The 27,719-nt window shown below is 39.3% G+C and overlaps 1 protein-coding gene across 1 annotated transcript in view; it reads left to right on the top strand.

The window, feature by feature from the left end:
• AGBL4 (AGBL carboxypeptidase 4) overlaps positions 1–27,719 on the top strand; it is a 1,267,959-nt gene that overhangs the window by 701,813 nt on the left and 538,427 nt on the right. The window lies entirely within an intron of this gene.

Consider the following 27,719-nt stretch of genomic DNA (forward strand, 5'->3'; position numbering starts at 1 on the left):
TATTTTCACAATGGAAATATTACTAATTTTCATGCATTTGCAGTGATTGTCAAATGCTACCTCCTCCAAGATACCTGGTCACATAACCATTTCTGTAGTATGGGGATATATATTTTTTAAACATAGTTACCTATACTTTTATTATAGCCCTGATCACACTGGACTATAATGGCATATTTATTTATTGCTTCTTGCATGCGTCTTCAAATTCTGTAAAGGCAGGTATTTTATGTGTGTGTTTATTCCTGTATTTTCAGTGCTTAGCAGAATAAGTTGCACATGGTAGTGTACAATGAATGAATGAATCTTATTTCTGTTACAGGACTGGTCTGAGAATCTAGTAAGATATTGGCAATAAAAGCTCTTTTTAAATTTCAGAGCACTTTCAAGATGCATTGTTTTGTTCTTGTCATTAGTATCTTGTCAATCCAGGCAGTAAGTGTCTGGGGTAGTAACTGAAGCAGACTGGAGCCTCCTCATCAGGAGGAAGATGCTGGCAGGGGAGTGACATCTGTCCCGTCTGAACTTGTCCTTGAGGAACAGGGGGTGCTCTCTACAGGACACTATTTTTTGCCTCTCTGAAGAGCAGCCCTAATTACTGGTGATAATTAGATGCAACTTAAGGTCCTCAGGGCAATCTGTAGAAGTGCAGATTGCATCTAAGCTCTTCCGGATTTGATGTCCTTTCCCTTGATGTCTCCTCCCATCTCTCTTCCTGTGAAATAAGAGCAAAAGAAGGAAAAGGGGCCTAAAGGGGGCCAAAACTTAATGGTCATCTCTACAAAGGGCCTCTTTTCTGGCTATCCTCTGCCCAGTAAACGTCAAGTGCCGTTCGGGTGACTGCAAGCATTTGGGCGGTCAGAGGAGTGTACGGAGAAGGAGAGTCACTTACTCTTTCATTCCTTTGACAAAAATTTGAGCGTTTTCTCTGTGCCACGTGCTGAGAATACAGAGGTGAGCGGATGGGGGCCCCAATGCCCTTGAGTTGCTCACAGTCTGGTGGGAAAGACAGTTATGGAAATAGACAATTGTAAGGTAATCTGATGATGCTGCTTGAAAGAGAAACAAAATTGATAATGACAGCTACCATTTATTGCTCAGGTAATAGTCTAGATGCTTTACATCCATTTAATCTAATCTCTGTAATAACTGTAAAATGTAATAATTCCCTTTTTTTTAGATGAGGAAAATGGGGCTCAAGGAACTAACTGGAAAGGTAGAGGCAAGTTTGTTGAGGTTACTGAAGTGAGGGAGACAGTAAGGTTCTCTGTGCTTAGGACAAACAGAATGCTTAGATAAAGAGATGGATCTGTTACTGGCCAAAACTTCAAGGTGAACCTCAGAAAATTAGCCCAACAAATCTGTTCTGAACTTGCCTCCTAAGTCTATTTTTCTCGATTTTCCTGAGTTTCCACCCTTAGAACATTATCCTTTATCTTAAGATTTTGAATCTTCTTGATATACAAAGTTGGTAGGTGAAAAGAACTTGGATTTTGAGTCAGAAGGGACAAAATGATGGCCTCAAACCGAATCATTTAATAGCTGACAACAAGATGTGTGGCTTTCTCAAGCTAGCCAATGACTTGGAAACCCTCTAATCTGATATTGTTTAAGTATTTGTTTAAGAGTTTAGGGAAGAGTCTTAGTGCTGCATGGGGGAAGAGGACAGAAGGAAGACCCCTACTTACAGGACATAGCTTCTGTTCTTATCTGGAGAATTTCAGCATTGACTTCAAATTTGCAAACCCTCTCAGCAAAATGAAAATCTGAAGCTAAGGACTTACCTTGCCTCTCTAACCTATTAGTAAAAATCTGTTGTAGTGCAGGCACGGGAGTCTTCTCTCCTACACACATCTCTACCCCAACATCTTGTCAAGGTCTTATTTCCCACCACACAGCAGACAGTTCTGTTACATACAGTGGTTACCATCATCTCATTATACTTTCAGTTATGCTGAATGGATCATAGAGATTAGCATGATTGGCAGCTGCCCCTATGTCCTTCCCCTAATCAAAATCTGGTTTGAATTTTACCTTGTTTCTTACCTTCTAAAATTGGAATAATGATAATACCTATCTGGCTTCTCAATCCAACCTCATTTGCTGCCAACTTCCCTAGGGAAAGACTGTGCCAGCCATGTGGGTCCAATGGAAAAGGTCATTATCCTTCCTGGATTGAAGTTTCAGGTTTCCTATCTCCAGCTCCTCTGCCCCTGCCTTGGTTTTAGATGCAGCAGAATTGGGGAATGGTTTCTCTTCTATTGGAGGCATAAAAAAAACCTTTGATTATCTTTTCCTTTTCTGTGCTAAGACTTAAAGAGGTACATTTGTAGGATGGGGGTCTAGTGGTTTGGTCCTGGGGAATAAAGAATGATAGGACAGGGCCCATAGGGGAGAAAGCAAAGGACTCCTTGCTTAGGGCTGGTTTCAGGCTCTGGGTGTGAGAGGTGAAGGCAAAGAGGTCCTTAAGTGAGAAGGGAGGCAAGGATATCAGAAAGAAGCCCTAGTCAAGAACAAAAGCTAACAGATAATACCTCCTATTTCCTGAACATCTTCAAGATGCCAAGCACTGTCATAAAATCCTTGTGTATTTTATTTACCGCAATCCTCAAACAACCCTATGAGTTACATATTGTTTCACCCATTTTGTAGACAAAGAAACATAGGCTCAGAGACTTCAAGACACCACAAAATCACAGCTAGTACACTGTAGAGCTGGGACTTTACTCCAGGTCCCTCTAACTCAAAGGGCTATGTCCTTTTCTCATGACATTCTCTTTCTATTCCTCTGGGATTAGTCACTCCACATTAAAATGACTTAAAATTATTGACTATATCTTGAAATTTTCTAAAGCGCAATCCGTTTTGTTGTTTTAAATGAGTTGTTTGTTTTACATTCCCTTGAGTTTTGGGGTAGTATGTAGTTGATGAATGAATTAAATAATTGATTAAACCCATTTTTCTGTTAACATTATAATAGCACTTCCATTAATATGAAAATATTAATGTGTCTCAGAAGTTTCCTTTCACATTATAATGGCTATATTAAAATTTCAAATATAACAATGAGATTCTAATTGTTTTGCAGAAACAATTATAAAAGGCTATATATAAATGCTCTGAAAGAACTATGGGATGTTCATGAAGTACCAAAGAGGAATTTTCAGGGAAGTTGATATGAAAAAAGCACATTATTTTCATTAAATTGGGCTTTAATTGCAAAATCACAGTCGTTTAAGGAGAATCTTTTGTTTTGAGCATTATAGTGAACAGAACAAGAGTTGGCAGGTTAAAGCATGCAATGTGACAATTTAGACAATGAAGTGTAATCCAAATTCAGGTTTATTTAAAGGCTTGCATGACCTTCTTCGTGGGGGTATGTTGCATATATCCCATTTGTCCCACCTGCTCCTCTCTTTACCTTTTTGCTCTATCTTCCACCTCGCCCCCAGGCTGACCTGTATGGATCACATCAAGAGACTCCCTTGACATATGGTTTCTGTTTCTGTTCAGCCAATCAGGGCTACCACCAAAAGATGAGAGAGTGGGAGAAACTGTAATGTGGTATTTATTTCTCCAGTATGTGAGGGGGACATACTAGCTGGCTATGTCCCTTGATTGAAGTTGTAGTTGCTGTAGTGGTCCTCTCAACACAGCACCTCAACTTCCAGGGTGTGGTAACCACTCCCTCTCCCTCTCCTTTCCATTTCCTGCCTCTAGGTGGTATCTCAACTCTGGCTACAGTACTATCCGTACTGGGTTTTCTTACACTCTGTTTCCACCTTTGAAAATAGTCCTGCTTTAAACTGTTTATGTATTAGCTAGTTTGAATATGCCACCTAATTTCTTGCTGGGACCCTAAGTATTAACCTCTATGTGGTGTTTTGTTTACTTGTTCATCTTAGTCTTGGTTTTTTCACAAAAGCATGAAATTGTCTCAGTTCAAGTACTAAATTTTAGGCAAGTCCCATCATCTCTCTAGACTTTAATTATATCATCTCTAAGTTGGGTATAATGATTTCTACATCTCAGGTTGTTATGAGGATTAAATATAGAAAGTTGAGTAAAGTATTTAGCACAATTATTGGCATATAGTAGATGCTCTGAAAATACTGGCTTCCTTTTCTTTCCTTTTTTAAATTGCTTAACACTTGTATTTGTCAAAGGAGAATATATGATTTTGGGGAATTGATGGAGCAGGCAACACTTTAGTAAATGTGACAGTGACTTTTTAGGCACTGGAGATGTTTAAGCCCAGCCTGGGTGCCACTTGGCAGGAATGCTAAATCTGAGAACTAAAATGAAAAGGCAATCTGATGAATGGAGATTTCATCCCCTCCTCCACCGTGCAAGACCCAACTCCACCATTTTTAAAGAAGGAATCAATTACCTGGGTAGGATTCTCTAATAATGCCCACACTGCAAGGGATAGGATTTCAAAGTGAGCCTGTTCCTTGGTCTACTCACCCACCCTCACCTGGACTCTCTGCCATCCCTTGAATAGGACTTTAAAAGTGGCATGCTAAATAAAATAAACCAGATAGAGGAAGACAAATACTGTATGATATCACTTGTGAAATCCTAAAAAAAAAAAAAAAAAAGTTGAACTCATAGAAACAGATTCAAAAAGTGGTTGCCAGGGGTTAGGGTTGGGGGAAATAGGGAAAAGTTGGTAAAAGAGTACAAACTTTCAATTATAAGATGAATAGGGTCTGAGGATCTAATGAATAATATGTTGACTCTAACTGATAATACTGTATTGTATAATTGCAGTTTGTTACGAGAATAGAACTTAAGTGTTCTCACCAGAAAAAAAAAAATGTACATGTGTGAGGTGATGAATGTGTTAGTTAACTCAATAGTAGGAATCCTTTTACAGTGTATACGTATATCAAATCATCATGTTGTACACTTTAAATATACTGTAATTTTGTCAATTATACCTCAGTAAAGCTGGAAAAAAAGTAGCCTTGCAGTCTTGAGTCTGGCTGGCTCAAAACATATCTCACTCATGTACCACACACCCTTTGTATCCGTATCTATTTTCTTTTTTTTTTTTATGAAAACCTTGCTTTATTTATTTATTTATTTTTACATCTTTATTGGAGTATAATTGCTTTACAATGGTGTGTTAGTTTCTGCTTTATTAACAAAGTGAATCAGTTATACATATGTTCCCATATCTCTCCCCTCTTGCATCTCCCTCCCTCCCACCCTCCCTGTCCCACCCCTCCAGGCGGTCACAAAGCACCGAGCTGATCTCCCTGCATCTATTTTCATTTAATAAATTTTTTGCACTAAATATGTGTTTGACTCTGGAGAAACAGCATTCAGTCAGTAGATATTTGCTGATCACTTACTGTGTGCTAGATTCTGTTCTAGGTCCTGGGGATACAACTTGAACAAAACGAAGTCTTTTTACTCATGAAACTTTCATTCTACAGGGTGAGACACACAATAAAACAATATATACTATGATATCAGCTACCGGTAAGTGACATGAAGAAAAGGAAAACAGTAAGAAGAAACAGGGAGTTATAGAAGGAGGGTTATTTTAGATACTGTGGGACATCTGGGCAAAACTCTGAATGAAATAAGGGTGCCATCTGAAGATGGCTCTAGAGGAGAGCAGTCCAGGCAAAGGGAACAGCATGGAGTTGAGGCCCAGAGGTGAGAACAAGCAAGAAGGCCAGTGTAACTGAGTATAGTGAGCAAGTGGTAAGAATGAGATCTGAGAAATAGCCAGGAGTCGGATCAGATGTAGAACTTAGTAGGCTGTGGTGAAGACTTTGGATCTTGCCCTAAATTTTTAATGGGGAGGCACTAGAAGCCTTTGAACAAGGGAAGTGATATGAATCTAATTCATAGTTTAAAACATCACTTGGCTGCTGGCTAGAGAATAGACTAAAGGGACCAGTGAAGGGAAAGAGCAAGAGTGAATGCAGGGAGGTGAGTAGAGAGGTTGTTGTAGTAGTCCAGGAGAAAGGTGAGGAGGGCCGCAGGCAGGGAGGCTGCTGCAGTGGCCCAGTGGAAAGGAAATGGTGGTTGGAGGGAGACTAATAGCGAGGCAACTGCAGTGGTCCAGGGGAGAGCCGGTGGGGCTTGGGTACTAGAGGCGAAATGCTGAAAAGTGATTGGATTCAGGACATATCACTCACATAGGGTCAAAAGAACATGCTTGTGGATATAATGTGAGATGTTAGAGAAAGAGTGCAGCCAAGGATACAGGCTAGGTGTTTGGCCTCAATGACTGGTTAGTACAATCGAAGGAAGAAAATCAGGAATTCAATTTCAGACATGTTAGATTTGAGATGCCTGCTAAATATCCAAGTAAAGATGTCTAGAAGGTAATTAAATATATGTCTGGAACTCAGGGGAAAGGTAGGGCATGAGATAAATATTCAAGAGTTAGCAGTATCTAACTGGATTTTGAAGCTCCAGGATTGGATCAGAGTGTAGAACAAGGGCAGAATGCATTCTGGCCCTGGGAGCGTGCAGGCCCTGTTTCTCTCCTCTGCTATTCTGTGAGGTCCTGGTGAGACAGGGCCATCTGGATATGGGTTACCTCCTCAGGCTTGGAGTTATATACATCAGGATTCTGATTCTAGCTCCACCACTAGTCAGCCATGTGGCCTTGGGGAAACTTAACCTCTTCAAACCTGTTTTCTCATTTTTGAAAGGGACGTGTTAATAATAATGAATGGAATGTAACAGGGCCTGATACATAACAAGCCCTTAATAAATGTTAACTGTTAATTTCTAGAGGATCATACTTATTAATGTTAGGAACCCAGTGCTTTCCCCCTTCCTCCTCTCCTCTTCTTTCCTCGGTGCAAAATGATTGCTTTTTCAGCTCTTATAATATCTCATTTGATGCAGAGAACAAATCTAGTTTTACATCTATGTACTGTTTATTTACATAGATTATGTCTTCATTGTATTTAATATCTTAAAGTCTTCTTTTTGGAGGAAAAAAATGACCTGGACAGACAGTGCTTGGTCAAAGAATGAGTGATTTTTAACTCATTATTTAGTAAGAAGCCGTCATTTATGTGCTTGGCTAAATTTTACCCTTGTTTCTCAAATCTACTTGGGAGAACTCAACACAGTTTCAGTCTGTAGACGGGTTTATACGGTAACTATGATTTCAAAGACTGTTCATTTGAAGTACAGTCCATTTGAAGTACAGTTTTGTAAATAGAATTGGATTTCAAATGAGAATTTGTATGCAGAAATCTCACATAGAATCTATTGTATGGAGTGCTCTTGATATACCTTTGATGATTTGAATCAGACACGTTAAGGAAGATCCGTGAGGTGATGGTGATGGTGCTATGTGCTCAAAAATCAAAGATTTTTATGGTGGGGAAAAATCTTTTTGTAGTCACTTATTGATTCATAGTCAGTTTTTAAGCACTGCCTATGTAAGAGGTGCTGGGTGTACCAAGACAATAAGGAAAGCTCACTATTCTCAAGTAGTTTCTATCTAGGAGAGGGAGCAAGCACGCACACACACACACACACACACACACACACACACACGCACACACACACTCAAACATGAGTTCACTGAACTGTGTAGATGTTATGGTAAAAATCTCTTAAGGGAATAAGGAACAGTAGAATCCTACACTTAATTAATTGAAAACTAAGGCCCACCTATGAGTATAATTGGGAGTATTCCCTCTAGCTTGAAGTCTCTCTGTAATTGCTTCCAGCCAAGGAGAGCACTGACAGACAGCATAAAGTGATGGTGTTTGTTGACCAAGAGAAGAGAGATGCTTGTCAGTGACTCTGAATGAGGGAAATGCTTGTTTCCTGGTATTGTCTGGAATGGCAACAATGAGGACCTGGAACACTGTGGGAAGCTTTAAAATATTTAGACTGTGCCAACCTACAGTTGAGGTATTTGTGTACTTAACTTGATAGAGAGATGAATTATACATTGGAGTCTTTTCCTATCATTTCATCTACGTGTGTTGACAAACGTCCCATCATTCTCTAGGAAGCACATGCCATGGGGATTACTGCAACGTTCTGCAGACAATTTACTTGTAGGGTTTTTGTCCCATATGCTGCTTTCTCTCCATAACAGCTGCCTTTTTATTTATTAAAACACAATCACTGAACAGGGAACTTTTCCAGACACCCTTTTCTCAAAGTGGCATTTTTGAGTGCAGACTGAATGCACTCCCTAGTGAATGTATAGTTACTCCCAAGATGTTGTCTCTTTGAAGTGTAAGAAAGTCCTTGGCCAGCTCAACACAGTAGCCAACAATTTCAGTTAAAATTCAATTGTAATTAAAAGAGAAAACATATTGTCTTAATTAAAATCAAAAGCTGAAAACTCTACAATTTTATGCCAACTGTCAGTGTATTAGATTAGATCCTATATATTTTTTCATGAATAATGTTGGCCCTATCCACATGTTCTTCCTTGACCATCTATCCAGGCACACAGATTTGTCTATTTCTTAATTTTCAAAAGAGCATATCATATCCTCCATTTAGTTGACTGTAAGAGTATAAGATTATGCTTTTAACTACCTGAGTAGACTATTTGTATTCCAAGAATTTGACACAAAGTGGAACCTCAAATTCTTTGCTGACTTATTCTAAATAAAAGCCTAGTTGCAAGAAACAGCATTAATGGAAGTCTGCTTGAAGATATACAGTTCATTAGTTCTTCTGTCCTTGGACCACACTAGATAACCTGAGAGCTGCATTGCTGGACTGCATTACCTTTGTGCTTCTTAGAGTTGCTTTTGTAGAATTGCCCTTTGACATACTGCCTTTGGCCTGCATTGAGGGACTCCATAAAAATAATATTATGAATTTTCTCAGTGAATTTACTCTACAGATGGTAAGAAAAAATTTCTGAAAGCATGAGAAAAATTTGTCAGATTTCATTACCAGGAAAAATTATAAGTAGTTGGCTTATTTTTGCCCCAAGCAGCTAGATTATTTTTTATTTTATTAACTGTTAAGAACATATGACTTTTCATAATTCCTTCTTTGCTTTGGCTACTAGGAAACTCAAATTTAAAACCTACTTCTAATGAGTACACATAACTTTATGGTATGCATCTGTTTGTGATAACTTCACTTCAAACTTTGTTTCATTTTCCTCCCCATGATATCTTGTCTTCATTTCCTGTTTTGTTTATTATTTGTATTTCTCTTATGTACATTTCTATAAGTCACCTCAAATTTATTTTGGACCTAGAACTGCAAGCACACTCATAAACAGACACAGACACACAATGACATTTTTTGTCATCATGAGGTCAAAGGTCCAGGAAATTAACTGACCTGGTCCCTTTTTTCATGTGTTTGATATAAAGCAAATAGATTTTTTCCCTGATATTTCTAGATTTTTATTGTAAAAGATATATTGGCTCAGTTTGTTTTGGTTTTTGTTTTTTCATTGCTTTTTTTTTTTTTTTTCATCAAAAGTGAGTGTGCACTGAGTTTAAGTAGAGAGAGAATCTCTGGCTACCTTAGGACAAGATTTGAGACCCACTATTAGGTTTGATTTGCTCTCTCCCCACAATTTGTCCTAGAAGACATTCCTTTTCCTAGAATGATACTCGTGTATAATCACACATATGTAGAAGATCCGTCAAATGGCAAGGTTCTGAGGTAGTTTGAGGGAGATTGTAGTCCAGTTACCCCTCTCTATTGAATTATTAAATATTGGTTTTGGGAGTCAGGTAGATTGGGTTCAAAATCTAGTTCTTCTATTCAGGAGCAGTAAAACATTGACATATTACTAAACTCCTCTCTCTCTCTCAAATACACTATCTTTAAAAAGGGGATAATAATTCTTATATCCCAAGATTACTGTGAAGTTTGAACAAGGTAATGGGCTTAGCATGGGCCTAACACACAGAAAATGCTCATTAATTGGTGGATATTATTACTATAATGACCACTACTACTAGTCTTATCCACCGTTATATCTATTCCCTGCCATTGCTGGGTGTCCTGCATACCCATGCAAGGTGTTTATCACCATTGAGTTCATCTATTCAATTCAGTTATTGTGCCGGAAACTTCTAGATGTTGAAAACGTAAATATAGACATAGAGTGTCTACCATCAAGGAACTTATACCCTAGTGGAGGGAAACAAAATGTCAGATAGTGATAAATGCCATGAAGAAAATAAAACAAGGGAATGAAAGAGAGTGACTGTAGTTAGGGGTCTAATTTAAATTAAGTGGTCAGGAAAAACTCCTTGTGGGGTGACATCTGGAAGATATCTGAAAAATGAGAAGGAGTTGAGAGAAGAGCATTCGAGAGAGGAGGAGAGGAAGCAGCAAATAAAAAGGCCTTGGGATAGGAATGAACTTGATGTATTTGAAGAATAGAAAGAAAGCATGTCGGCAGAACAGAGGAAAGACAGCAGTGCAAGATAAAATTGGTGGAGGTCACATCATAGTTATGAGTTTAGCCATTTTTTTTTTCATCTGCATGGGAAAGCATAGAAGTTTTTAAGCAGGTATATGAAACGATCTGATATTAACTTTAAAAACCTGTTCCCTTAAACAGTATGCAAAATCCATCTTCCCATGCTTTTTGCTCTGCTGAGAAATTCCTTCATCTTTCCTTTATTCCTTGGTGAGCTCTTAACCACCCATCCATCAAGGCCCAGCTCAAAATGGTCTAAATGACCTCCCATGTCACATATGATTTCTCTGTGCCCCCATTACATGTGCACACATCTCTATCACAGAACTCAGAACACTTCTTATCATGGTTGGGATGCCTGTATCTCTTGCAAGACTGAATTTCTCAGGGCATGAGGACAAGAGTGTGTCTTATTAATCTTTAAATTTCCCATACTTAGAAAAATGCTCCCACAGAGAAGGTGCTCAATGTGTGCTTGAGTTTTGCATTATCCATATAGAGCTGCTTTGACTGACTCAGGTACTGAGAATTAACCAAATATTTTTGCTTTTTGTGTTTTTGGCTGTGCCGCTTGGCTTATTTCCCCAACCAGGGATTGAACCTGGGCCTACGACATTGAAAGCACCGCATCCTAACCACTGGACCTCCAGAGAAGTCCCTTAACCAAGTTTTTTAATTGGAGGTAGCCGGGTGGGACATACTAACCTCATAGGCAGGGCTTCAGTTCTCTTTTCTGTAGCCTGCATCTGTGGGCTGCTTGGCATTCAGAAGCACTTTTGATCAGCTGAGGCTGTGCTCCTCCCGGCGACATGGACACTGATACAGCTATATTCTGACTGATTTACAAGTAAATAGAGATGCAGTTTTCCACCAGAACTAATCCAGAAAGAGCAAAGTTGCCACCCCTTTCACCCTTATCCTCCCCAATACATATTTACAATGCTGGGAATCTATCTTCAGCAAGCTGGAAGCCTTGAGCTGGACTGCAACTCATTTTTGAGAAATACCACCTTCTGTAAGGTCTCAGCCCAGAAGGACAAGAACCATTGCTGAATTCATTTTCCAAGTCATTCCTGCCTCTAGGACTGATGCAAACCATGCTGTCTAATAAATCTTCCATTAAGACCTCTCTCCTTTCATTTGCCTCTTGATCCCATCACCTTTGTCTTCACTCCACAGGATTTATTTTCTTCTCATCTTTTTTCCCTTATTGCAATAATTTGTCAGTTTGCAGAACACTTTCTTAGGCTTATGCTTCAAAATGGAAGACCAGCTTGGGGAGAAAGGTGTAGTCTCCCTGATCTCTCTACTCTCACAGCCCTCCTCTTTCCACACTTAACACCACTTTCCAACACCTTCCCCAAATTTCAGACCTACCTCAAGATTCCCTCTAGAACTCTCCCAGAAAGGATTAGGCCAGTTGTGAGAGCTTTTGATAGGAAGCTGGTTGCTTTTCAATAGTCCTACCTGGAAAAAGAACCTACCTGTTTCTTCTGTTTTAGCCAACATTTCTCCAAAGTCCACTATGTCATCTCTGGTAACGTTACCTGGATGTTCTCCCTCCCTTGGTGCCATCACAGGCAAAGCAGAGGATGCAGATGTAAAGCAGGAAAGGTCGTTTGGAGAAAGTGGAGCAAATATCTAATGCATTTGACTGATGATATTCCTTAGTCTTGTATTCAAACCCCACCCTATTCCCTACAATTGAATTCAAGCTCCTCTTCAGACTCCTCACCAATGATTCCCACATAAAACCTATGCTTTAGCTTCATGGTGTAGTTACCTTGAATACATGTCATGCATTCTCATCTCTTGTCCTTTTCATATACACTCCCTCTGTCTGGGAAATCTTTTCTCCCATTTGAATTCCTCTTCAGGAATCCTTCTGTGATTACCTCACCTGTCTCTCCTATGAAGGTCCCCATTACTTAGTAAGGTAGTGTTCTGTTTAAGTATTAGCTGTGGAGTTGAAGCCCGGACTAACTGCCACTGACTAGCTGTGTGATCTTAAATGACATCTTATGTGGACATCTTATGTGTGATCTTAAATGACATCTTAAATGACATCTTATGTGTACATCTCCCCCACTGCACACTTCTTATTCAATCCAAGAAGCAGCTGAATGTCTGAGCTACCCCTACAAAGAGGTGAAACAGGCAGATGCTTACATAGGATGATTTGAGGCTATCATGTGATAGGAAAATTTTCCTTTACTGGCCTTTGATTAAAGCTTTGAAGATATCTTATAAAATTTCATTATAAAGAAATTCTTAGAATCATAACCTCATAGACTTTAGAATCCTTGAATGTCAATTCTGTGAAGATCCTTTGAGCCTCAGTTAGTTTAATCTTGTTTTGTTTTGTTTTTAAGCTTCTTGTTTTATAGTTTGATAAATTGCTTTTCAGAGAGGTAAATAAGTTGGCAAAGACCATATATGTCATTCAAAATTTCTTTATCAACATCATTCATCAACAACATAATTTTAATTATCTAGAAGGCAAATATGTCTTATGTTGGTGTTGTTTTTTTGTCTCAATTAAATTGATTATGTATAAGATAGTTTCTTTAGTTACTAAGAGTAGAAATGTATTCTTTTTAACTTAGACAAAAGGAAATGCATTTGAAGGATATTAGGGACCTACAGAATCAATGGGAAGTGGAGAGAGACCTGGACTTGAGGGTGAACAAGAAGTGAAGAGCTTTAGCACCAGGGAGAGGAAACCACAAAAAAAGTGGCCTTTGAGTGGAGCAGTCTGGTCAGGAAATGAAGGACCACCAAGTCTTTCATTATTTTCTCTGTCTTCAAGGTACAGATTCCATGGAAGTCAGATCTGATTAGCCTAGACAGGGGTATGTGCTTTAGCATGGGATGGCAAGGCCTTTTTCCCTGTGACTCCAACAGACTGTACAAATGAAGAAAGAGTCATTTAAGTATAGGAAATAGTTTGCTATACTTTGCTTCCTTTTGTTAGGAAGAGGAAATATATGCCAAGCAGCCAATATTTACTGATGCCAACTACAGTAAGAAACCTTCATTCAAAGAGAGTGAGGCAGATAATACCAGTAGCTCCCAACTGTAAAGCTCTGGTGTATGTCAGGGACATTACATGTATTTTCTTATTAGATCCTTTGAACAAATCTGAAAGAAAAATAATATCATTCCCATTTTAAAAATCAGAAAACTGAAGGTAAAAGAGAATAAATCAACCGCTTGCCAAAACCTGGATTCAAAACCAGAACTAAAATCTATGTTCTCCCTGTTGGTCCAAGCCTTCATGTGAAGAGGCTAATGCAATTCCTGGCACCTAGTAGGTTCTCTGTCCTGGAGGAGCAGGAGCCTCAGGGAGACATTACTGGCACTTGCTTCCCCCCAGAAATCCACTGGTCTTCACTTTATTTAGATGTTACCTCATCAGAAAGGCCTTCCATGACCACCCGGTATAACTAACATCACCCCCTTCCATTACTTTCTATTCCTTTATCCTTATGTTGCCTTTTTTTTCTTCATAGCACTTATAACCTCCTGACAAATATGTATATAAATATATAAATAATATCTAAATATATATATTAATATACCATATATATATATTTTTCTCTCTCATAAAAACAGGGACTTTGTTTTATATAGTAATTTATCCTCAGCATTGAGAACTGTGCTTGATAAATCATTGTTTGATCAATGAACAAAACACATATAACTGGAAGAGCGGTTCTCAGCTTTGCCTCTAACCTCCAGTGTGGCTTTGCCCAGTCACTGATGTCTCTAGACTTCAGTTATAAAATGAAAGGCCCAAACCCACCCACTCCCACTTGCCTTGTTTCTTGCCATCTGAATTCTGTTTCTCTGTTTGTTTGGTTTTTGCATATTGTGCCTCTCTGCTAGCTTTCTTCTGCAGAAAGCACTTTTGAAGAACTAAAAATTGTTTGAAAGACACTGGACTAGATGATCCCAAAAGTCCCATCTCTCTATGAAAGTGTATAGTTGTGTCAGTATAAAGAGTTAATAGACCTCCCAGATAGATTACAAAGAAAATCTTTCAAAAGACAATTATGTATTTCTTATTGGAAGAAAATAAAATGTTCCTCATCTCCTATACTTCTGGTTCCCAAATTTCAGGAAGCTGATAGATGACTTGTGAAGTTCATTTACTCATTTCAGTTACCAAAAGCTCTTTATTGAGTCCACTTTATTATTTTAATTAACATAATAACCCTGAAAAGTGGGAGGTTGTGAAATACAGGAATTTAGAGCTTCTAAGATTAATAAGTCCACTGAGGTATGAAAGCTCTTTCACATAAATTTTTAACTGTGAAGATCCACTGTGTAGAAAGGAATCTGTACCATTCACCGACAGATGATGGGTACTGAGAAGTGGATTTAAACACTGTCTTCCATGTGATGAAGACCAAAATGTCAGAGCTGACTCCTATGAATCAGCATTTCAACCAGTTATGTCAGGAGCTCCTTTTAAAATGTAGCTCAAATTATTTCATTACTCTCAATATCTCTACCCTATGTGGCTTCTCACACAAAACTCTTACTAAGGGCTGCAAGCCCCTATAAAATGGTCTCCTCTCTCCCTTTCTACCAATCACCTCCTCACTTATTCCTGTTCAATCATACTGACCTTCCTGCAGTTCCTAGAGATATACCAAGCTTGGACCTTCGTGCTTGTTGTTCCCTCTGGGCCACTATTTTCTTGGGGATATGTATAATATAATATAATATTGAATAAATACTGAATATAATATTGAATATAAGATAATATAATAATCCATATACATGTGGATTATTTCCTCACATCATCCAGTTTCTACTAAATGGTTGTCTCTGTGACCACCCTAATTAAAATTGCCCCCTCCATTACCCTCTCTCCCCTTACCTTGCTTTATTTGTATTCATTACACTTATCATTACTTTACACTGTATTATGTAATACATTGATTTATTTGCTTGTTTATCTCTCCTTCTCACAACTTAAAAGTTCCATGAAAGCATGGAATTGCTTTTTTACCTCTGCTTCTCCAACATCTAAAAGAGTGACAACATGGGAAGCTCTCAGCAATATTCATTGAGTCAAAAAGGAAGGAAAGGGTGAAAGGAAGGACGACATCAAGGTTGATTCTGAGGTATCTGACTTGTACAGTTGGACAGATGGGGATGGTGGAGCTACTTACTGAGTTGGGAGGGCCAGGTTTAGGGGAGGTCAGGAGATTCATTATATTCAGGTTGAAATTGAGGTAATTTCGAGACATTCAAGAGGAGCAATTAGGTTGGCAGATGGATAAGATGAGCACATAATTTATCATCATCCCAACTGAAAGTGAACAGGGAAACTAAAAATAAAATTTTATATATTTTTGAAATATTTCATGTATTGACCACCAATTGTTTTCTTTGTTGGATTTACAAAACAATTATTTTAAAAATCAAAATTCATTCTAAAAGTAAAATTAATATACATCCATGTACATTAAAGCAAAATTTTTTTAAAACTTACATTCATTTTCTTAAAATAGCACTGTTATTTTTGACATACATTTACACACTTTAATCAGTTTTTTAGTTACATGTGTATCTAATACTATGTCATTGGTATTTTTATGAAAAATATTTTTTCTAATATGGTTTTATTATTTTTAGTTTTTGATGTCATTGCCTTCAAGTCTTCTTTAGAATTGAATTTTTATGGTTAACAAGTTTGAAATTCTTGACACATTCAATTGATTCTCCTTTATAGATCATAATATTCTTAAATAAAAGGCATTATCTCTCTAGGTACTGAGGTACCTGGTAGAGTTCAGCAGATTCTCCCAAATTGAGGACATTCTCAGTTACAAGCTTTTTAGTATTGAAATATATGAACGTTTCAGTCCAAATATATTCATAGTTACTATCTTGTTTACTCCTTTCCAAGAAATTTTCTTAGATAATTTTTTTTATAAAACAACTTTTGTCAAAGTGCTTTTCCTTGATTCTTTTAAATTTTCACCAAATGCAGGTGCTATAAAATGGTAGCCCTTCTCAATTTCATTCCACTCTGGTACAATATATAAATATCTAATTAAAAATAGGAGCTTCATCAAAAAAATTATCCTCCTAAACTGAGGTTTCCCAAAGTATGATCATTGAATTTCAGAATTAAGTCTTGTATTTCAATTGTGCTTTCATCATTTAATTTGTGCAATTCCTCCCTTGCTTTTGGAGAGATAAATGTCATGTCTTCCTATTTGAAAGCTTTGTTTTCAGTAATTGCAATTTGATAAAAGCTTTAAGAATTAAAATACTTTGGTGCTTCATTTGTTGAATACTTGATTAAAGATTTCCAATTGATTTTGAACAAAATGCAACCAAAATTCTGTCCTCTTTTAAAGATCTCATTAACAAAATTTAGGGGTCTCATTAACAGCAAAAACAAAAAGCAAACATAAAAACACAGCAAAATCAACGTTGATTAACAAAGTGGCTTATTAAAAAGCTCCAAATCTCTAAGATCCCAGTGATGGCAGACAGTAAAGAAAAGAAACATGGTCTGCCTTCCTGAAGCTTAATAAAAATTTTGTTTGTGTGTGGTTTAGCATTAGCGTCATAAAAAATTGTATAGTTTACTTATTTTGTGTAAATTTTGAGAACTGTGGTTTCTGTTTTGAGGGTAGAAAATAGAAGCTTGTTTTGGATGCAATTTTGATTTTTATGGACACCTCCAACCAACTCAACATAAATTTCTACTCCATAGGTTTGTTGATCTAACAAGTACATTGCTTTTACCAAAATTTGTGTTCATATTATCATAACAAAAAAAATAAGTAATTTTATCTTTCATGTTGAACTTTATTTTACTGAATTAACAGTATCATTCCCACTAAGACAGTATTTAGCCTTCAACAGAATGAATTTCCAAAAGCTTCACTTTGATTCCATGAATTGGGTGAAAATAACTGAATTACATTGAAATTAAGTTAAATTATTTTCTATTTGAAACACCTGATGACACTGATATCACATTACTGATTTTAGTTCTTATGCTAACAGAGAAAAGACATTAACAGCTACCACTTTATATACAAGAAAACTTGGAATTAAAACTGATTGAAATGATTTTAGAAGAACAGTCATGCACTCTAAGTAAAAGTGATAGCACACATCACTTTGGAGTATGGCTTTTCATTTAAAGTACATTGCTCTAAAATAATTTCAATCATTTTTGGTCTATGGTTCTGCTTTTATATATGTAAATTATAGTCTTTGGACATAAGTTTTCTTAAAATAACTGTTAAACCAAATAGATGCTGGTGTTTCTTCAGCAGCATTGTGTCTTCTGGGTTTAATGTGGCCATGTTATCAGTACACCCCCTACAGTGGATCATAAATACTTACAAACATTTTATGCATGTGTCATGTTTATCACTGAATTTCATGCGGAATGAAAAGTTAGTACTCAACTTTCCTAAAATACGCACTTTTGTATTTTTGAGCTCATTGCTGGTGAAATGTTTATTGCACGAATTGTTTAGGAGTAACCAAAAAACAAAATAAATACTTCTAGATTTGCACCATATGATAAATATGCTTAGAGCAGACTATTCTCTATAAGCAGGACTGGTCAGTCTCTATTTCCCAAACATATTTCACGTTTGCCTAACCTATAATTTTCCATATTTCTGATCGATCCCACCAACTAGTGACCTTGAGGCTCCATTCATCTGGCAGGTTGCTGCATGGGCCACGGCATGATTGTCTAGCATAGCCAGTTACCAGTAGTGAAAACACCTTTGAATATATCTCCCACCACCATTTGGGAACTAGAGGAGTTAACTGCCTTCCTGTATCTTGACAGACACACTTAATTTTATTAGAGAGCACATCTCCTTGAAAGAGAGGTATTGGTTACATTGGGTATGGGAAGGATCTGGAACAGAAAACAGGGTTATCACTGTTTTCTTTCCTAACTCTGTGTTTAAATGGTTCCTCATCCCTTGTCACCTTTTCTTTGGTCCCCTATCCTACCTGCTTTGTCCATTTCATACCCTAAGCACACTTAGTATGAGCTTGGAATGCATTATTCTGAATCAAGAGAGTGTGATGCCAATTATCCGTCATGCAGAGCATGGTGATAATCACAGTTACCATTGTGAGCACCTGTTATGTGTCGGGTACCAATCTCATCTCTAATTGTCAAAACAGATCTGTGAGCTAGATATTGGTTTCATTTTATAGATGTGGAAATCCAGGCTCAGGGCTACATGACTGATAAGTCATGGAAGTAGATTAGAGCCCAGGCCCATGTTCTTTCTACTGTACAATGACTACAATTGTAAAAGGCATCAAAAGCTGGAATTGAACACAGCTCTGTCTATTCGTTCTAACCCAGCTCTGCCTGACTTATTTATTCATTCATTCAAGAATATTTATCGAGTGCTGTTGTATAATAGGCTCTGTGCAGGAGGACTCTAAGGAGATTCCAGTCTAGTGACTTCATATCCAGAACCCTTATTATTATTCCACCCATGATGGAACAACAAAATAACTTGGATACAAAACTTGAGCGCAAACCTGAACAAGTTGCAGGTACAGCTGGCCACCCCATCCCAAAGCACCCAGCATTCTGATACTGCCTCATACCCCATCTTATATCCCAACAAACGATAGTTTTGAAAACATAGTCATTTTCACCTAAGAGTCATAACAACCCTAAGAGGGATTCAGGACACATTTTAGTAACCACTTTTTACACAGAGGCACCAAGAAAGGTAGAGTCCTGCCCAAGGACTGCAGCTTAGAGTAGCACCCAACTCCTAGCTCTTTGTCCAGTGTCCTCTTCTTGCCTCCTCTCAGGAATCTGGATTGGAGAAGATAGAGTACATGACTTAGAGTCTCTCTTTGCCTGAGGAGCCTGTCCTTGGGGTTTCTGACTGCATTAGCATTCTGCCCACAGCCACATGTAGGTAGGAATATTGTTGCTGTCCATGACCATGGGGAATAATCAGTCTCAGCTATTCCCCGGCTCTAAACTAGCCAAAGTAATTGGGTTTAATTTTAATTTTTTTAATGGCTTGGAATTAATAGAAGCAGCTGCTGACACAGTGTGTGGGTGTCCTTCTCCAGAAGGCACAGACAAAAAAAAAAAAAATCCTACACATAAAATAAACTCTGAAAAATAAACAACAGAGTGTGTAGGACAAAAAGGTTAATTCAAGAATCGAGCAGTGTCTTTTATCAAAAACTCGGCTGGCAATATGTAGCTCCGTCTCTCTCCTCCCACCACTAGTGCCCATCAACCCCTGATAAGATGGTAATCTGATTAGACACTGGGCGTATAAGTGTGTTGCCTGTAGCTGAGCACTCCCTCACTCTCTGTTTCCCCCCCTCCCTGTGACTCACCAAGAGATTAGCTGTGACAAAGTGCGGAGAAAGATAAGAATAGATATGCTGGTGACAGGAGCACTATTATAATTATTTGGGGGAAGATAGAATTGGAATTAGGAGCAGGTCCTCTTCGCCTAGGGAGGGTAGATTTATAATGTGGGCAGCCGTGCTGGTGCCTGGCTGTGCCAGACGCCTGAGAAGAAAAGGAGGGGCCCACTGGCTCAAGCCAGGAGATGGTCTGGGTTGTTCCAGCCAAACGTAGACTAAAGGCCATCTGTTGTCATGGATGACAAACCAGAGATTCAGCTGCCCTCATGAAGGGAAGAGGGATGAAATCTTTCTTCAATTTCAAACATACCTGGGAAACTGGATGCCAGTTTGCTCCCTGCCTCTGGGTAGATGAAGAAGGGGAAGTAAGAGACTGTTTCTGCAATTGCTGGGTGAATTTCAGATTTCACCCAAATTGTTGGGTGAATTTCACAGCCTTGGTGTGGTGGAAAGAATATGTGTTTATCAGTCAGACCATAGTGTACATCAAACAGATAGCACATTGTTGGCATATAGGAGGTGTTTAGTATATGTTACTCCCTTTGGAGGTGTCTGAATGACTTGGTTTTGTATACCTCCTTTAGGATGTACCGCCTTAAAAGACAGATTCTTTGTTATTTTTTCCCTCTCTGCTAATCTGAAGAAAAAAGTTTGTGTCTACTGTCAAAGAACACCCTGGGGTTGGAACTCATCTAACATCCATATTTTCTGCTTAATCAGAAAGGAAGTTAGGGCTCCTGTCTTTCAGGGGTCTTGAGGAGGGGTAGGGAATGAGTCTTATGTACGCCTTCAGGTCCTGGGCTTTCTCCTCTTCCTCTGTGCTCTGGTAACCTCCAAAATGATGCATTGGGAACTTGGCTGGTGGTTTGGACAGAGGCAGAGAGGATGGAAAATGGGAAGGAATCATCCATCCATTCATTCATTAAACCATAAATTCACCTACTCATTCATTCAACAAACATGCTTTGAGCTCCTCTTCAGGGTCAAGCACTGTGCTAAGTGCTACAGATTTTGAGATGAATCAGAAATACAGGAGTTTCTGTAATTAGTATTTAGAGCAATTAGTTATTCCTGGAATTGTTGATGAAGACTTCAAAGAGGAAGTGTCATTTGAGCTGGGCCTCACTTCTCTACATAGGAATGCACTATGTAGCAAAGTATGGGAAAGGCAATTACAGATAGAACCGCCTTTAAAATGGCATGGAAGTTCCTGAAACATAATGTATTCATGGCATGACTCACAGCTTCACATGGAGAGAGCATAATATACAAACCTTGGTGTGGCTGAAATTATTTACTCTAATATGTTAATATCTTAAAGTTCACTCACATATATTCATTTATCCAATTCATGAGCATTTTGGAGTACCTCCTCTATTCAAGGCTTTGTATAGATCCTCCAGAACCAGATGGACAATATATGGTTCCTGCCCTCAAGGAGAACTCAATCCAGTGGTGGAGAAAGGCATATATTCAAGTTGATATAATGAAATAGAGGCTATAGTAGAGAAGTATACATAGTATGATTGTGAACGTGTTCAGTATGTACATGCATGCAGCCTGTGTGTGAGTGTGTGTGTGTGTGTGTGTGTGTGCGTGCGCTCACTCAGCCACATATGAATGCATGACTGAATCTGAGGACGTTGGTTACCCCTCCCTCACACATGTGGAGGGCTTCTTTAGTCATCAGGGTGGACCCAGGATGATGACTTGTTTCAAGAGCTGGGTCACCCTTTAGTCTCTGAGTCCTGAGAGCACACACCACAGGTCTTGGAATCAACCTGCATCTCTGGCAGGATCAGGTGTTAGATTCTTTCCTTTCTGGAGTCTTCTAGGGAGTCATGGACAATCTGTTTCTCTTAAGAAGTATTCTTGACCCTACCTTCATTTTTATCATATCATTTAGGATAAAGGAATAACTTCAGAGGACTATTGTGAAGATTAAAGGAGTTAATATATGATGAAGTACTTAGAATGGCCTAAACAATTGTTATACTGTTTCCATTGATATCCGAGACTCTCTGTGCTAAATGGAACCAGAAGTTTGCCTTGTTTAACTTAATATCAAGTACAGGAAACTTTTTTTTTTTTTTTTTTTTCCGGTACGCGGGCCTCTCACTGTTGTGGCCTCTCCCGTTGTGGAGCACAGGCTCCGGATGCGCAGGCTCAGCGGCCATGGCTCACGGGCCCAGCTGCTCCGCGGCATGTGGGATCTTCCCAGATGGGGGCACGAACCCGTGTCCCCTGCATCGGCAGGCGGACTCTCAACCACTGCGCCACCAGGGAAGCCCAGAAAACTTTTTATCAGAGCCCTTAAAGCTTCCCATGTACTCCCTTGTAACATAGACCTTTCTACTTTCCCTTCAGCTGAAAGTTAAAGAGTCTCTACTTTATACTGAGCTAAGATCTACCTACCTACGACGCCTACCATTTATCTGTGGAGAGGAGTCTTCTTTTCCTTTTACAAGTGCTTTTAAAATAAGCAAGTACTATTTGAAACTTCTCTGTACCATTTCTAGTGAGAAAGAGAGGGAAAGGTAACACTGTTCCTGTCTTCAAGAAGCCTACCTTCTCTTTGAAGAAATCTCCACTTACTTTTGTTGCTTATTGTTAAGGGGCAAACCGGTGATAAAACTGTTTTAATATCAAATGTCAAAGTAGAGAAAAATTGATGATGGATGAATAATCAGAGAAGACTTCAGAGAGGAGGTATGTTAAAGGATATAGGCATTTATTTATACATTCTTTTGTTTATTAATTATTTCGTTTGTTTAAAAAAATATTTAAAGCTTTATTGACAACCTACAATATGCCACCTCTATGAGTAAGAGTTTACCAAGTAGGTAAGGTATCTGGCAGGGGAAGCAGTACAAATGGAGAAAAGATCAAACACAAAGACACAGAGGTACTGGAGGTGTGGCACAACGTTTTTAGAGAGTTGTGAGTAGTTCAGTATGAATAAAACATAGGGTTCAAGGAGGGAGAAATGACTGACGATGCTGGAATCACAGGGAGATCTCGGGGAGCCTTTTGAGGATAAGAAGTTGTTTGAAGAGTTTTTAACAGGAGAGTACTGGTAAGAGTACTGTCAGAAAAGATTGCTCTGGAAGCAGAAGGTAAGGCTATGAATTGGTGTCAAGGGGAGAAAGGCAGGTGGCAAGTTACCATAGGGACGATGAGCACAGACTTTGGAGTCACGTTAGCTTGCGTCTAGTACAGGCTCTGCTGCTTACCAAACTTGAAACCTTGGGAAATTTTTGTTACCTCTCTGAGCTTCTATTTTCTTAGCTGTGTAAAGGGGATGTTAACAGCCCCTAGCTCATAGGGTATTGTGAGGATTCAGTGATAATGCGTATAAAAAATTTAACACCATGCCTGAGACATAGTGAAACATAATGAGCAAAATAAGAGAAAAACCATGAGTGCATTCCAAATGAGAGACACATTTCTCCTACACAGCCTCATTCCTCTTTTCCTTTATTCTTTGTGTTACTTTGCTTCCTCATGAATTTGGCCTGCTGAATTCTTCTCAAACAGATCTTCGTTAGTATCCTTAGCAGAGTCTGCAACATTAAGCCCTGAGCAACATCTCAGCTTTCTTGCATGATTACCGCAGTGTCCATTACCTTCACTCTGCCTTCAAATCAGGTTAAGCATCCAACCTACTCAGGAGAGGAGCTGGGACAGCTGCAGGCATTAGATGAATTCTCCTGGTAGCACATGATCAAATTTGGTGGAGACGGCAGGCTCTCAGAGTCAAGTTGCTAAACTTGGCTAGAATAGGAGAAAACTGAGGTGAGTGAATTTAAAGCATGGATCTTAATTGAATATACTAGTACATAAAGACTTGAAAACATCGGTGTCATAACCTGAGGGGATTGTGACTGTAGGAATCGCTTGTGTATGAAGACACACTCACCTTGTGCTCCAGGAGACTCAGACTCAGACCTCTGAGTCAGGGCCTGAAGCAACTGTCACAGACCATTGGCTGGAGACCCTGAGGCTCATTTACTTCTACCACCCTAACATTGTGATGTGACATCACATCACAAATGTAGACCATCATCTGTTCTTTTTATACCCTTATCCCTGCACTGGTCTGTTCTCCCTCTAATCTTGGTTTTCCACTGATCCCTCCTCTATCCAAAACCTTCTACTTTTTCCTATGAAACTCAACTCCCAGGTTAATAATCCCCCTTGGACCCCAGTGTTCTAATCCACTGCTTCCTTTACCTCTTGTCTTCCTTTACTTCAGTCTATGGTATGTGATACTTAACAAATATTTGCTGAATAAAACAATGAACTAAGGCCTGACTATCCTGGTGGCCATTACTTCCCCCTATGCCTTCTCAGGAGCTGCTCATTCTCCTACATTCCATGTGCAGAAGGATCTGGAGGGGACTCTTCACTCCCCATTTTCCTTCCAGGCCATTCCGTGTCTATTTCATCACTGGTAGCTCCAAAATTTCAATATAGGAGGGTTTAAGGTAGCAATTGGGTTAGAAAGGAGGAGTGCCTAGGGGGTTTGCTTTAAAGCTATATTTGTGTCACAAGAAGATTGTTTTTACTTGCATGTTTATTCCTCCTGGCTTTGGGTGTAGGAGCAAAATGGACTCTATTTGTGGGCCGAAGCACACCTCTAGACAGCCTTTGATACTACTGTGGACTTTTTTTTTTTTTTTTTTTTGCGGTACGCAGGCCTCTCACTGTTGTGGCCTCTCCCATTGCGGAGCACAGGCTCCGGATGCGCAGGCTCAGCGGCCATGGCTCACGGGCCCAGCCGCTCCGCGGCATGTGGGATCTTCCCAGACCGGGGCACGAAGCCGTGTCCCTTGCATCGGCAGGCGGACTCTCAACCACTGCGCCACCAGGGAAGCCGCCAACTACCGTGGACTTTTATGTGAAAAGCCCTGTTCCTTTATTGCTTAAGCTGTTCTCTCTACGTCCCGTCCTCATCATTTTTGGGTTCCCACCCATCTTAGACTCCATGGCCCATCACATCAGCCACTTTTATCTAATAGTCAAATCTATCTGATTTTCTATACTTGTGCAGCCACTACCCTGTCCTTCTGATCACTCTCTTCTATCTCTTGGACTTGGACAATCATGGTACTTTACTTCTTTCACTGACTTAAAGGAATCCTATGACCTCAGGATAATGTTTAAATTCTTTAACGTGTCCCATCATGTAAAGTCGTCCCTTCAGACCTGCAGATGCAGAACCCATGGATGTGGAGGGACAGCCGTAGTCCCTTTCTAATACGACTTCTGCCTTCCTCTTCAAACACATTTCTCATGATTTCCCTTCTCATTCTTTGTGCTTCAGCCATGATGAATTCCTTGCAGTTCCAACATTTTACTTGTTCCTTCTTGCCACCTGGCCTATGCCAGAATCCCGTAATTTATCAAGAGGGATCCTGGAAAAGTGTTATAAGTACTGATTTAGAATCAGACAGAAACAGATTTGAATCCCAGTTTTGTCATTTACTAGCTTGAGAGAATGGGTAAGCTCCTTAACTTTTATGAACCTCCATGGCCATATCTTCTAAGTGGGATAACAATAGTGTGGATGAAGCCTGCCATATCAGTAAACAAAGGGTGTACAGCCATCAAGTCATCAGCCATTGCAGTCACCCCCGACTGTGCACCCTGAGGGATTCAGGATGGAAAAAAACAGGATACTGGCCCTATGAAGTTAAAGTGCATATCAAAGGAATGATTTCAATGAGCCGAGACTCTTGTCTTCCCATACATAGAAAAGTGCTAAATTCATTAACTTGAGATGTCTGTTTTTTTTCTTTAATTAACAATAATCTTTTGATGTTCCCATTACCTGTTTTCCACTTAATGTTAGGGTGAGATTCATGACAGCCAGGGCTACAGGCAAGCAGTACAAGCCCAAACATGTACAACGTCAGTGCCATGTAACATTGGCTCTTCCATGGGAAGCCCATAGCCTTACCTCCCACCCTGGCCACTGAGGCAGCCTCAGAAAGACACCAAGGTAGAAACAAGATTCTGCAATAAACTGCTGGAATGTTACAGTGCTTTGGAGCTCTTAACAGTTTTCTCCAGGCTGCCCTACCTGGAGCCAGCACCATTATTGTTTTTTTCAGCCTCAGCTCTGACACACTCCTCCTCACACTTTCCTCCATATGCCCCTTTGCCCCTTGGCTTCCCAGTTGAATGACAAGCCACCGCAGGTGAGCCTTGCATCCTCCACCCACTATGCCAGAACCCACCCCCCAAAACATATTTGCCCTTAAGGAGCTTCCAAACAGATCCTAGTGGATGAGACTTAGGAAGCAGCCAATAAAAAAAGCAAGACTTGCTACAAAATGTAGGAGCCGAACAGGCCTGGTATTATCAGTGGACAGTCATGGAAAAGGCATAGTTGAGACAGGTTTTGTAGGATTAATAGGATTTTAAGAGACACAAACGAGAGGCGTTCTCTGCAGGGAAATCGTGCATAGTGTGGATATTATACAAATGAGGAGGTGCAGTGAGCCTGTGAAGTGGGTTAATGTAAAGATGTTATGGGAATTATGACTGGACCATTTTGCCTTTTCTCACGTATGTGTTTCAGTGTTGCTTATTGGAGAATGAGCATGTTAGCTTAGCAGAATTGCCTACACAGCATATTGTAAAGCAGTATTTCCCAAAGTGCTTCTGTGTAAAATTAGTTTCATGGAATGCTCTATAGAAAAATAATAGTAATAGTTTAAAGAAATGTTGAATATTCTTTTTCTCTCCCTTGAATATTCACAAAGTGCATGAACTTATTTTAAAGTATCTGAATTAGTGTTATAATACTAAAACCTGACTTCCCTGGGGAAAGTAATCCTCCCCTATTTATGTCACTATAGCATCACACTCTTTCCCCTCAAGACACTTTTGAGTCTGTAACTATATTGTATATTTATTTAAAATATTTTATTGACTGCTTCCCTACCAACATATATACTCCATGAGGACAAATACCTGGCTTATCTTATTTACCATTTTACATAGGTAATCTAGCACAATGCCTGGGTATATAATATGTGCTCAAAATAAGAACAAATGATGAATAAAACTTGTTCATTTTTAACTTTGCATTGTTTAAACACTTTATAAAGGATAGGGCTGGAATTTGAACGAAGTACTGCCAGATTCCAGTCTCTTTTCTTTTCTTTTTTTTTTTTTTTTTTTTTTTTATGCGGTACGCGGGCCTCTCACTGTTGTGGCCTCTCCTGTTGCGGAGCACAGGCTCCGGACGCGCAGGCTCAGCGGCCATGGCTCACGGGCCCAGCCGCTCCGTGGCATGTGGGATCCTCCCGGACCGGGGCACGAACCCGTGTCCCCTGCATCGGCAGGTGGACTCTCAACCACTGTGCCACCAGGGAAGCCCCTCTTTTTTCTTTTTTAAATTTAATTTTATTTATTTTTTTATACAGCAGGTTCTTATTAGTCCTCCATCTTATACACATCAGTGTATATATGTCAATCCCAACCTCCCAGTTCATCACACCCCCACCCCCACCCCCTGCCACTCTCCCCCCTTGGTGTCCATACTTTGTTCTCTACATCTGTGTTTCTAATTCTGCCCTGCAAACCGGTTCACCTGTACTATTTTTTCTAGGTTCTACATATATATGTTAATATACGATATTTGTTTTTCTCTTTCTGACTTACTTCACTCTGTATGACAGTCTCTAGATCCAACCACGTCTCAGCAAATGACCCAATTTCGTTCCTTTTTATGGCTGAGTAATATTCCATTGTATATATGTACCACATCTTCTTTATCAAATCATCTGTTGATGGACATTTAGGTTGCTTCCATGTCCTGGCTCTTGTAAATACTGCTGCAATGAACATTGAGGTGCATGTGTCTTTTTGAATTGTG

Source organism: Tursiops truncatus, chromosome 1, assembly GCF_011762595.2.
Source record: "Tursiops truncatus isolate mTurTru1 chromosome 1, mTurTru1.mat.Y, whole genome shotgun sequence".
Taxonomy (NCBI): domain Eukaryota; kingdom Metazoa; phylum Chordata; class Mammalia; order Artiodactyla; family Delphinidae; genus Tursiops; species Tursiops truncatus.